Source organism: Pristis pectinata, chromosome 8 (assembly GCF_009764475.1).
Source record: "Pristis pectinata isolate sPriPec2 chromosome 8, sPriPec2.1.pri, whole genome shotgun sequence".
In the NCBI taxonomy this organism is placed as follows: Eukaryota; Metazoa; Chordata; class Chondrichthyes; order Rhinopristiformes; family Pristidae; genus Pristis; species Pristis pectinata.
Window position 1 is genome coordinate 71,615,656 of NC_067412.1, and position 12,504 is coordinate 71,628,159.

General features: G+C 38.6%; 1 protein-coding gene across 1 annotated transcript in view; it reads right to left on the reverse strand.

Moving 5' to 3' along the window:
* LOC127573013 (protein Shroom4-like) overlaps positions 1 to 5,724 on the reverse strand; it is a 219,444-nt gene extending 213,720 nt beyond the window's left edge. Inside the window, exon 1 of the mRNA XM_052020750.1 lies at positions 5,714 to 5,724. The gene's annotated coding sequence lies outside the window, so the exon portion shown is untranslated. The remainder of the gene's footprint in view (positions 1 to 5,713) is intronic.
* Between the last annotated feature and the right edge of the window lie 6,780 nt (positions 5,725 to 12,504).

Here is a 12,504-nt window from a genome sequence, read left to right on the forward strand (position 1 = left end):
TTACCAGCAGCCACAGTCTGTACAGAATCCACAAAGAATTCCTCCATTTCCTCATCAACTGTGTGCACCTTTCTCTTGTTAGCCCCAGCTTTGCAGCACCTTGCAAAGTGATCCTTCTTCCCACAGCTATTGCAGGACTTCCCATAAGCAGGACACATCCTTGGAATGTGTCTACCTCCACATCTGCTGCATTTGCTGTTTGAGCCTTCCTTTTTGCTTTGCTAATCTTTCAGAAATGCCTTGTGTGCTGCTTCTCTGTTTTTACAGCATGCACTGTTGTGTCTGCCCTGCGCAGCTCCTTATCTTGTGCTCGTGTGGTTTCTGCTAACCTACACATATTCACTGCCTTTTCCAGTGTCAAATCTTTTTCATGCAACAGTATTTCTCTGAGTCCGTTATCTGTAATTCCACAAACTATTCTGTCTTTAACTAGTGAGTTTCTCAAATCTCCAAATTCACAAGACTTACTCAGTGTGTAAAGCTCAGCTAAGTATTGGTTGAGACTAACACCTTGTTTCTGGTCACAGGAATAAAATTTATATCTCTCAAATGTGATGTTTTTACTTGGGATAAAATACTCCTAAAATTTTTTTTATCAAAGTGCCCAACTCAAAAGCTGTCTCATCAATTTGAAAGCTGTTACAAATGTCCAAAGCATCTTCACCAATCACCTGCAGAAAAATAGATGCTTTCAATTTTTCATCGTTCCCTCCCACTCCACTCGCATTTAAATAAATGTTGAATCACTGTTTGAAGCATTTCCAATTATCGGTTAGATTGCAAGTAAACTGCATAGGCATGGAAGGACTTAGCTTATCCGTAATGGGAACTCTCAGCCTTTCACCTGAATCTCTCTTGGCAAATCTGATGACTGCTGAACTTCAGGAACAATGTACTCCCTCGTCACACCGGCCGGCTTTTTCTCCGTCTTATTACAGCTTTTCTTTCGTACTCACTGAGTCTCTTTCTCAATTGCACACACTATTCATCTACTCTCCCTGTTCAGACCTCACACCAACTTCTGACACCATATTATGTTTGTTCTTCATTAAGAGACAAACTTTGCGTGGTTTTAACATCTGAACATTTTATTAACCAACACCAGAATGGCTTGCTTTCCCTCTCTTTGTACAGCCACTTCCTGTTCCTTCATGTGGCCCCTTGCATTGCCTTCTGGGAACTGTAGTTCTTTCTTACAACTACATAATAACACATAATAACACAGGCGGGGAGAAGAAAATGTGGGAAAGAAAGCTGTTTGAATATTTCAAAAATAGCTGAAAGAAAGTGTTTGTATTTACATGGAATCTTTTATCACCTCAGGAAATCTGGAAATGTTTCAGTGGCAGTGTTTTTTAAATGGATTAGTCACTGCCAAATAGTAGGGAAACATGGCAAAGCCATCTTCTTCCGCTTTTGTGCACAGGAAGGGTCACAAACACGAATGAGAAAAATGAACAGATAGTTTACTAATTTTGATGGTTCGGTGTTAATTTTTGGCTAACACAGTCACTATTTTTAAATTAGCTTGAAGGGATTTTTCACCATTTCTTGAAAGAGAGGTAAGGCTTATGCTCTCATCTAGAATGAAAAATTGAGCCACTTGGACTCTAGATATAATCTTTGATCTATACTCACCATAGACAGGGAAGCAGTTGCAGGGGCATTTCAATTGGATCCATTGAGGAAAAATGGAATTTGAGATGAGGGTAATGGTGAGATTATCATTGCTCAACATTGTTATGGAGGAAAATCTCACAGCAATCCTTGGCGTACACATATTTGTAGTAAAATGCAGAATTCCGGAGGTTGTCAGTAGTTCCCCAGCCCTTCACAAGGTGCATTGTTGCAATCTTCTCCAGTGTAATCTGCAGAAATCAGTGAACTGTTCAGAATTTCTCCTGTATACAAATTCTTCTCACAATTAACTCTCTATTTGTCATGCTTTATGTAAGTGTAAATGAGTTTTGAAAAGATGTACCATCTAACTACTCTTTAATAACCTCCCTGATCCTGAAAATTATTTTTATCTGGATCCTTTAAGTATTTCAAAAAATCCCAAAAATAATAATTTTATGACATTTTACGTGCTGTACATGTGTAAGTTTCAATCTTTACTTTGTCCTCTGTTAGAAGTCTAAAAAGTTATTTAAAATTAATGCTTTTTCCTTCCCGGTTTGCTGTTTGAGCATTCTTCAATGTGATCAGCTGACTAGTCTGCTTGTTGACATAACAGTTGTCCAACATCAAGGATCTTTTGAACAACTGATGGCAGAAATGTCACTTTGAGAATTTCACACCACAGAACTTGCTGGGTCATTGTGGGCAGTGTTCTTCGAGGTCAGCATTGACTACAGTTCCTCATTACTGACCACAAAATCATAGCCATTAATTCCACCACTCAACATTATCTTGTGGCCTTGTGCTGGAACGTGTATGTGTTTCGATGTTGCAAGAGAGTGTAGGATGTAATGGTTTCCAGGAACTTCTTACAGTGAGGCTGGGTTTGTTTCCTTCAATGCTTGCAATATAAATTGGATAGCTTGGGGTAAATTCTGCTTTTGCATCCCTAATTTTAAGACAAGATATTTATTTATTAGCCACATGTACATTGAAACACAAAGTGAAATCGTCTTTTGGTGTAACTGAGAATGTGCTGGGGGCAGCCCGCAAGTGTCGCCCCTCTTCCAGCACCAACATAGCACGTCCACAGCTCCTAACCTGAGTTGTCTGGAATACTACAGCTGAGCTATTGGAGAGGGTTATTATTTCCAAATAAACGGCTTCCCCATGGTGCAGAGTTCTAAGGAAAGAATCTCACTCTCAATATTTAAATCCGTTAATAGTGCAGAATCAATCAAAAGGCAAGGCACCAGCGGGTATTGGCATATATGGAGCCATACCTCTATACCTTCAGGGAAATAAGGGAATAAGGCAAAATTGAGGGATAGCATAAGAAATAGGTGACTGGGACACATGTACCCTGAACTCTATTTAGATTGTCTGATTGTAGATTTCCTGTCCGTGAGAAAATCATATTTTAAAATCAAATATTTCCCTGGAGTAGTAGCTACTTTCATTCAGTTTTGTATCACTAAGTGTAAACCAAACATAATGGTGAAATCTATGAAGGGAAAAACAATGTAAGTACTGTGAGATACATAATTGAATGATTGGACATTTCTTTCTCATACTTATTGTCTTGCATTTTGAAGAAATCATTTTTAAAATGCCCTGATCATGGCGCTTAGTTTCCTAATCTCCCTCTATTGTTGAAATATAGACAGATTCTTCCTGCACATTTATTTACTTGACTTTGTGTTTACTCAACTTGGATAAAGGTTGCACTTGAAGATTGACAATGAAATCTAGTCTATAATAATTTTCCGAGCCAACACTTCATATGGCGCAAGATCAGCCAGCTGGTTACAACGGTATTACTACACTTTGGGAAGTCAAATTCTGGTAGGACATGTAGAGTAAATAGTAGGGGTCTTAGGAACATTGATGTACAAAGGGACTTGAAAATCCATAGCTCCCTGAAAGTGGCAACATAGATGGATAGGGTAGCAAAAAAGACATTTAGCATTCTTGCCTTCATAGGCTGAGTCATTGAGTATGAGAGTTGGGTCGTCCTGTTGCAGCTGTACAAAACATTAGTTAGACCACATTTGATGTATTGTGCACAGTTCTGGTTGCTACACTACAAGAAGGATATGGAAGGAAAAGAAAGTGTACAGGAATGATTTACCAGGATGCTCCCTGGAATGGAGGGCCATAGTTATAAGGAGAAATTGGATAGGTGGGGTTTATTCTCACTGGAATGTAGAAGGCTGAGGGGTGACCTTATACAGGTTTATAAGATTATGAAGGGCAGAGATAAGATATATAGCCCAAGTCTTTTACACAAGGTAAGAGAGCCTTGAATGAGAGGGCACAGGTTTAAGGTGAGAGTAGAGAAATTTAAAGGAAATCCAAGGGGTATGTTTTTCACACAGAGGGTGGTGGTTACCTAGAACAAGTTAACGGAGGAGGTGGGAAAGGTAGATGTAATTGCAACTTTTAAAAAGCATTTCAGCAGGTACTTGGGTAAGAAAGGAGTAGAGGGATATGGGCCTAATGCAGGCAACTGAAATTAACGTAGATGGGCATCATGGTTGGCATGGACGAGGTGGGCTGAAAGGCCTGCTTTCTGCTGCACAATTCTATCACTTCCAATGGTCCTTGATGGGTGAGTTGCTTCTCTTAATAATTGTATTAGGAGAAACCTTTCCTTGAATATAAATCACCCTAAAATGCACATCCTTTACATTTTATGTGGTTAAAGAGAAAGCTAGAACATTTATTTTTGAATAATTTCTTTATTAGAACCATCCCAGCTCTGTTCTATGTACTTTTCACGGGTTTTAATACAGAAAATGATCCAGCTTAAATGGTTTGGACCTGACTTGGATGACTCTTTCTCTAATAGATCAGCCCTATCTGTGGTACGGGATGTTCCCCCTCAACAATGCATCTGAAATCCGAATACTCACTCCAGAACACAATTCCATTTAATAGAAAAGCCAAGAAGACCTCACACAACAACTCTCCATGCTGGATAAAACCAAAAAAAATTTAAAAACTTACCTAGGATCCACAGACTGAATGTTGTCATTCTTTCATCAAGCAATGAATGTGTCTTCTTAACATGTAATATATTAAACTCAAAAGGTCTTCTGAAAATATACCTTGTATTTAACCTTTAAACTTCAGAAAATATTTTAGTGAATTAATATTTCAAGATTAAAACACCCTATCTAAAATGGGTTTAATTGCATTTAAAGCTTACCTGCAACTATATCTCAAGAATATTTTACTATTAATCTGAGAGCACATGATTATCTCATCATTTTGTCCCTTTGGCTTGAAATTTTCAGGATTTCTTTCCATAAAACTTTATTTTGTCTTCAATTAATATTTTTACACCTGCTGGTTATCTCACATTGGTTGATCATCTCTCTGCCATATTTCTGCCTCTTGTCATTTCCAGTTATGGAGGTAAAGGACTGCTTTAACACACAGAGAGGAAGCGTGGCATTGTTTCATTTTTGTCATTTTTATTAAAAAAATTACTTCAAATGAAGTGCAAGAAAGATTCACAACAGTCAGAGCATCTCAAAGTTTAGCAAATCTTAAGTCCCTTTATATTCTTGCCAAAAATGGGAAGAGAACTGTTGTAAAAGAAAATTTCCACCTTTGTCGTTCTCTCAATTTTCTGATCTTTGAGGTATTGCGTCAGCCTTGGGATTAGTTCAGTAACTGAATAAGTGACTAGATGAATATCGTCAAGGAGAAGTGAGTTGAAAAGGAGTAGAATTGGAAGAGTAAAATCAAAATGGAGTGAAGCCAAGTTGAAAAGCATATATTCATAGGGTCACTGGCTGGTTTTAAGAAAGACTGAGTTGCTTAGGATGGACAAATATGAAGATCGAGACATTTTAATGAGATCCTTACTTTTGACTCCCTATTCATAAATCGAGTGTTCAAGTAAGTGAACAATTACAGAACAAATTGCAATACAGAAAAATTGAGTTTTGCAGGGTTAATAATGAATCAATTGTATCTTTTTGCTTTATGAGTTCTTTCACTGCTTGTAACTTTTCCTGGCATAAATGGCATGGCAATTCATCACTGCACAATGAAGAGGGCAGGATGGGATGAGTTTTCACACTCTTCCCCCACCAGATGCTTGTCACAAAACATAAACATCACACAGACTGCAGTGTTCATTAAGGTTGCTCACAGCCTTCTGAGATTAACTCTCCGGTCCATGTCACAAGAATGAATTAAAGACCTTAGGTGCACTCATACTATTGGTTTAACACTTAATAGGTTCATCCACTCCTAATATTTTGTATTATTGATATGTATAATGCAAATATTGCCTTTTGGCCTCACTTTAGCTAAATAGAAATATAGACTTGAATCTAAATGGTGAGGTGAGTGGAATCAATTTAAATTTGTGTGCCATTCAATCACTATTAATCAAAGCTCACCTCTATGCTGAATGTAGTGGCTACTAATTACAGCAGATGTTCTCAGTTTGGAGTCCATCTGTGTTTCTACTTTTATATTGAATGTGAATAACTTGAGTGAAGTTAAAGCAATAGTCATTCTATTATTCCAGTGGCAGTCTTTCAAGCTCAGTTCCACTTCTTTTGCATATAAATAAATGATTATGGCAGTAAGAGTCTTTATTTGGGTGGTTCAACCTCTCTAACATTTGTAATTAATCCCATGTTTGCATAACTTAAAGCATTAATTTCAGAGCAGTAAATATAACTGATTGGCAACCCTTGTAATTGTTCACAGATTAAAAAAAAGAATGTAAGAACTGTATCTATCTATTCTTGCAGTCAGTTGCAATCAGGCTTGCAAATGATCTTGAAGAAGACTCCTCGCCATAACTTAGTGATCTTTGTTGCAAGAACTGCTATTCCAAAAGCTATTATTTTCTGGTATCAAGACCAAAGGAATTCCTGGTATTCAGCAGCTGGAATGTCATCAAGCTATATTTTTTTCCAAAGAGTTGGGGAGCTGGGTATTTGGTACAAAATGAATCATGCCTGATCTCTTGGACTGTGAAAAAGCATACGTCAGACTAAGATAATGGTCAAAACATTACAAACAGGAAATGCTGGAAGTACTTAGTGTTTGTGGAGAGAAACAGTTAATATTTCAAAACATAATCCTGATTATTTTCTGCAAATATCTAGCAGAAATCAATTGAAGACAATACATATTCCAACTAGAATTTAGACTCAGCTGTTAAATGGAAGTCACAATGCAATCAAATGTTACAAAGTAAGTAAATAGGGAACAAAATGTACAAATATAATGTTTGGAAATATATGGCTTGTAATATTGATGATTTTTTTAGCAATAAAATAGTTCAGAATGTTTTGTGATGTCCCATCAACACTATTGACATGTCTGGGATTTCTTGGGTGGCTGTACAAAGTGTAGAAACTCCATGTATCCTTTACAACTCCAGTCACACCAATGGACAGTCAAGAGATAGTACTGAGGGCAGGGAATGCCATTGCTGAGTAGCACTTCTTCTTTAGCTCAGTATCAGCTTAACAGGAGGTCATGCTGCCGAGCAAGAAGATTCATTCTCATCTTCTGATAAGCATAAAATGACTTCAGCGGGCATGGCCATACAAAAATGGAAAATGGACACCTGAAAGAAGCAATTCTCTCTCTCCTTTCCGACAGCCACCTTAAGTGTTACAACACTATGCACATTGTTTGTACCAAATGCAATAGTCTTGACAGCAACACTAAACTTGTATAGTGCAAATCTAGCTTTGACACATGAGCTAGCTCAGAGGTTAATTGGAATGAGGATCCATTTTTCACTCCAGTCAATGTCAGGTCAGGCTCTGAATTAAGGTGACACTTACACCAATTACGGTGTTGCATGTTCTGTTCCTACTATTGCAAAATCTTCCTTTTAAAAAAAAGCAGATCCAGTACAAAAGAAAGTGGTAAACATTACTGAGTAAAGTAAAAGGAATATAAATCTCACTATCACTTCCGGGTTCCATGGAATTTCAATAGCCCTCTTACAGAGTGCTTTAATAATTGGAATTAAATGAAAAAAATCAAATTCAATGTACATTTCAAAACATTACTTTCAATGACATAAATTGCAGAAGCTTGTGAACTTTTGCAGCAAATGATCAATCTGTCCTTCTTTATCCAGGCTCAGCATATGTTGTCCTTATAAATCCTTACCCCAGTAATTTGTATGACTTGTTTGGAAGCAGCAGTTAAAGATGGTGTATATAGAAGATGTATTACATTTCATTTTCACCTAGACATATGCTGGTGATGAAGTTACTAGCAAGCAGATGACCTAGGGCATTTTAATTGGCTGTTGAGCTTGTGACTGCCAGCTGATCTATTTGCCTTTGAAAATACACTTAGTGTTATTACATTTAGTAAATCAATAAAATCATTTGCTCTAAATTTAGTTTGGTTGGAAGAAGCTCAGCTCCTAGCTATACTTTCATCACAGCATCTGCACATACCATACAGTGGTTGCTATCTCTGATTTACAATAGCAGTGATTCGGCTTTTAAGTTGGCGGTGCATTGACTCTCTACTGCAGCATGTCATTTAGTAATAAGATATTGCCTTCGTTAATGCAATGCAGGCAGAAAATATGGTGAATTTAGGAAAAATAAAGCAGACCCTATATTTGCAATGTATCGCTAGCTGAAGCAAAAAACAAACTGCTGGAGGAACTCAGTGGGTCAGGCAGCACATGTGGAGGCGAAGCAATAGTCGATGTTTTGGGTTGTGAGCCTGCATCTGGACTGAGGGTGTAAAGGGAAGATAGTCAGTATAAAGAGGTGAGACGGAGACCTCCATTGTTATCTCCACCCTTTCCTACCCCAGCTGGCTCCATCAGCCTATCAATCCCACCCCCCTCACCTGGATCCATCTATCACTTGCCTCATACCCCCTCCCCCTTTCACCTCTTCACACTGGCCATCTCCCCTTTACACTCTCAGTTCTGTTGCAGACTCTCAACTTGAAGTGTCTACTAACCCTTTGCCTCCATAGATGCTGCCTGACGCCTGACCTGCTGAGTTCCTGCAGCAGCCTGTTATTTGCTCCAGATTTCAGCAGCAGCAGTCTCTTGTGTCTCTGTATCCAGCTGATAACATGTTGTCTGCCTGCTCAAACGTTTGCCCAGGGAAGGGTGCGTCATGGACAGATCTGAACTCTGCAAGAAAAATCAATTGAACAGCTGACTTAAAATAGTTGGGAGCAGGGTGGTGCAGACTGAACACTTACATCAGAAAAATGCTTTCTAACTATTGCTTTGCAGAATGAATAATTAAGTAGGCTATAATACAAAGACCAGAAGTTGACTATTTTTAGATGCAGTTTTGAGAAAACCCTATTTGTAAGCATAAACGTGCTTCAGTCATATTTGTAGACTAGGCATCTGTTTGTCATGATTCAAAACTAGGTTCATCTAAGGTTCTAGATTATCGGTTTATTGCCTGCATTAATAGTTCATAAGGCATTGACGGAAATTCAAACACTCTTGGCTTGTGTGAAGAAGCATTAGATTTGTGTCGGGAAATTACTGTGAACAATATATTAACAGAGGCATTTAACCTATTCGAAAACTGATTCTGGCTTCTGTTAAAATCAGCACAGAAATAATCTTGATATGCTCTGGGCATTTATATGAAAACAACTCACTTTTTTTTCTGGTGTTAACATCATCCACATATTAAACCTCAAGGACGCGTGCTTAGCCCACTGGTCTACTCCCTCTACACTCATGACTGTGTGGTTAGGTGCAGCTCAAATGCCATCTATAAATTCACCGATGACACCACTGTTATTCGCAGAATCTTAGATGGCGATGAGGAGCTGTACAGGAGTGAGATCGATCAGCTGGTTGACTGGTGTCACAAGAACAACCTTGTACTCAACGTCAGCAAAGAATTGATTGTGGAATTCAGGAAGGGGAAGTCGGGAGAACACACACCAGTCTTCATTGAGGGATCAGCGGTGGAAAGGGTGAGTAGCTTCAAGTTCCTGGCCATCAACACCTCAGAGGATCTATCTTTGGCACAACACATTGATGCAATCACAAAGAAGGCACACCAGCAGCTCTACTTCATTAGGAGTTTGAGGAGATTTGGTATGTCACCAAAGACTTGCAAATTTCTACAGATGTACGGTGGAGAGCATTCTGACTTGTTACATCACTGCCTGGTATGGAGGCTCCAATGCGCAGGATCGAAAGAAGCTGCAGAGGTTTGTAGACTCAGCCAGCTCCATTACGGCACAACTCTCCCTGCCATCGACGACATCTACAAGAGGCGGTGCCTCAAGAAGGCGGCATCTATCATTAAGGACCCTCGCCATCTGGGACATACCCTCTTCACGTTACTACCATTGGGGAAGAGGTACAGGAGGCTGAAGACCCACACTGAATGTCTTAGGAACAGCTTCTTCCCCTCCGCCATCCGATTTCTGAACGGTCCATGAACTCATAAACACAACCTCGTTATTTCTCTTTTGCACTATTTGTTTACTTCTGTAACTTATAGTAATTTTTATGTCTTTGCACTGTACTGTTACTGCAAAACAACAAATTTCATGACATATGTCTGTGATAATAAGCCTGATTCTGATTCAAGTTACACTACTTAAAGATATCAAATGACCATTAATGGAGGAGTGTTTACTAGCTTTGGCATTCATATATAATAAGTATTGCTTTCATCTGGGATGGAGAACTGATCCTTCCAGCTAATATTTAGATGTTATACAGCACGTTATGCAATTACTAAAGTTGGTAAATTTTCAAGGTTGTATCATCTCATCTCACCTATATTTTTAACAATCAAGATTTAACAAAATTACATCAGATTGGAAAACACACTCAAGTCTTGCTAATGCCTTGTTATGAACTACAGACAAGATTTCCTTCATTGTTCTACTTGATGGCAACCCAATGATAGCACTCACAACTCCAAGTCACAACATTGAGGGTTTAAACCCCAGGTCAGGATTTGGATGCATATTGCAGGCTGAAACTTCAATGCAAAATTGAGGGAACAGTGCATTTCTGGAGGAATAGTCCTTGAAATGTTTTCCCTCTTTAAAGTATGTGATGAATTGTTCCTGTGCAGGGGACCCGTGACGGCTTATCCTGGTGTTTTTGGACTAAGGTTTTCTTCATCTAATCTTGAAAGAGAACATGCTTGTTTAAAATGTGAAGCAGATTAATTTCTCCAATAGTACATGTTAATCATTAGTCATTTCAGCAACATTATGGGATACTAAACCAATGATAAGAAATGTCTAACTTTAGATTTTAAAGGGGAACTGACCACTAATTCAGATGATGACATGTATCTCATGGAATAGATTAGCAAAAGCTCTTTGCTGTCAGGTTTTGGGCTTTAGAATGAATGCTAAGGCCATATAATTCTGCAAGGAGTTTTTGACATGCTCTTGTGGTGTGGAAGATGCTGAGAAAATATTAAGAGGAATAGATAGAGTGGACAGCCAGCGCCTCTTTCCCAGGGCACCAATGCTCAATACAAGAGGGCATGGCTTTAAGGTAATGGGTGAGAAGTTCAAGGGAGACATCAGAAGGATGTTTTTCACCAGAGAGTGGTTGGTGCATGGAATGCGCTGCCTGGGGTGGTGGTGGAGGCTGATATGTTGGTCAAGTTCAAGAGATTGTTAGATAAGCATATGGAGGAATTTAAGATAGAGGGATATGTGGGAGGAAGGGGTTCGATAGTCTTAGGAGTGGTTTGAAGGTCAGCACAACATGGTGGGCCGAAGGGCCTGTATTGTGCTGTATTGTTCTATGGTTCTAAGTTGACTGTTATGAACCTTTCACATCATCAGTTGCCAACCAAAACTCATCTGAGTCTGTGTCCAGTAAACCACAAGATATGTGTAGTGATGATCCTCCTGAATTAGTTTACCATTTCTTGCATGGTAAATTCCTAGACAATAAAACAGAGATGGGCAGTTAACAAAAGGATTCTGCAACCTGCTTGCTTAGCCTCTATTAAAGTAACAGAAGGAAGAAAAGAACATTCCAAAGCACTCAGGAGATGAGCACATGCTCACTGGTTGTGTGCCTTGTGCTTGTAAAGCATTTGCAGAATGAAAGGACAAAGTTAAAGCCTTAATGTCCTATCAGTGCCTGTCACAACTTTAGGGTCCATTACGTAGCCTCTATGCAAATTTGTGTCAGAGTTTCATCTGGCTTGCTCAAAATTTGATATCATTTAAGCAGCTATAAATGATACCACTGGAAAAATGATTAGTGAGCAAAGTCTATGAATAAAAAAGCGGTAACGAAATTACTCAATACCTCAAACTTTCAAATCGTTTAAGCATCTTTTCGGTAATGATGGGAAGTGATGAATCACCATCATAAAGCAGAAACCAAAGCAATCAAATCATTCAAACTGTTTTTCCAAAAACCCTAGCCACCTCTTAGTTTTTCATATATTCAAATATTCATGGTCTATCCATTCTTCAAATAAGATGACTGTCAAAGTATGAATATTTGAAAAAATTATGGCATAGAAATTTAACCATGCATGAAATTGTCTGATAAAATGGTGTTGTGCAGGAACCTGCACCATCTAATCCTAGTGCTATTGACGTATGATTGCTGTGGATACAGCTTATGTGAAGATCTGGGCACTTAGAAAATAGCAGTTGTTGTGATTAGTGTATTTAAGGTGACCCAACAAGCACATACACATGGCTTTTCCAAATAATCTCTCTTGTGTCTGTAATCATGAGATATGTTAAGAGTTAATGCCTTTATGTGTATGCACATAATATATGTTTTTAATATGTCGCTTCAAAGGCAGTCTAATTTGATTTGTTGCACAGGCCCTTGGCTTATATTAATTCACGTTGTGCGTATACCTTTTGGAGGGAAAGTGA